Here is a 960-nt window from a genome sequence, read left to right on the forward strand (position 1 = left end):
CAGGACTTGAACCACGGTCGACTACATGGGAGTCCAGCGACATAGCCTCTACACTAACTGCTGGTCCCTATATGCCAAAATTTTAAAAAGTCTTAAACCTGAAACTTGGTTCGAAGTATTTTTTATACAGGATACTGAACCTGCAGTTGGTTTCTATTCTTTTACCAGTAGTAGAGTTCAGGGAGGAAAAATCATTAGAATAGTTGTTCCTTTTCCTTCCTTAGCCTTTTATTCACAAAATATTAATATTTAACAATAAATACAGAGGACAAGCAAGAAACATGTTGTTGACTCGCACTATGGGTGGAAAACTCAATCCACAATAGAGCCAAAATTCTGTTACTCAGTAGGATGTGCTGTGGGGCCTCCAAGAGTCTGCAGTGTGAAAGGTTCATCTTTCTTCTCCCAAAAGTCTCAAACAGCTCAGATGGAAGGCTGAAAGTAATGACTGCTTCTATTTTTGCTGTTCCACCATTTTTCTTGATCTTGTTCTCTGACCTCATATATTCCTGATTGTTCATTAGATTTGTTATAAGATCATTTGTTATAAGAAAGGGAATTTCTTACTCATTGTTTGCCTGAAATCTTGGCTTGTGTTTATCTTATTAAACAAAAAAATATATGCTCCCAAAATGCCCACAAGTTCAGCTACTAAAATTTCTTTTAAGATCTTTTGTGCCAGTGGTTGTACAGTGTGCACCATCCTGAAGTTCAAGTTTTCCAGGCTGCTGATCCTTCTGCATTTATATTTTTGGAAGCTGCTGATTTTGTCTGTTGGATATCACTTATCAATGATCAGTTTCCTGGATGCTTGGTCCTCACAGAATTTGTAGATAAACTAATTAAAATTGTATCATTTCAAAATCATCCACATGTCTAGTAGCAACTTTTGTTTTCTTTGTTTTTGAGAATTACTTACTTAATTTTTTATGCTTCTAATTTGACCAGAGAAGGAAAGAA

The 960-nt window shown here is 35.9% G+C and overlaps 1 pseudogene; it reads right to left on the reverse strand.

Moving 5' to 3' along the window:
• Window positions 1-423: 423 nt before the first annotated feature.
• LOC102471862 (protein CEBPZOS-like) lies at window positions 424-703 on the reverse strand (annotated as a pseudogene).
• Window positions 704-960: the final 257 nt, after the last annotated feature.

Source organism: Tupaia chinensis, unplaced genomic scaffold (assembly GCF_000334495.1).
Source record: "Tupaia chinensis unplaced genomic scaffold, TupChi_1.0 Scaffold146429_1, whole genome shotgun sequence".
Taxonomy (NCBI): Eukaryota; Metazoa; Chordata; class Mammalia; order Scandentia; family Tupaiidae; genus Tupaia; species Tupaia belangeri.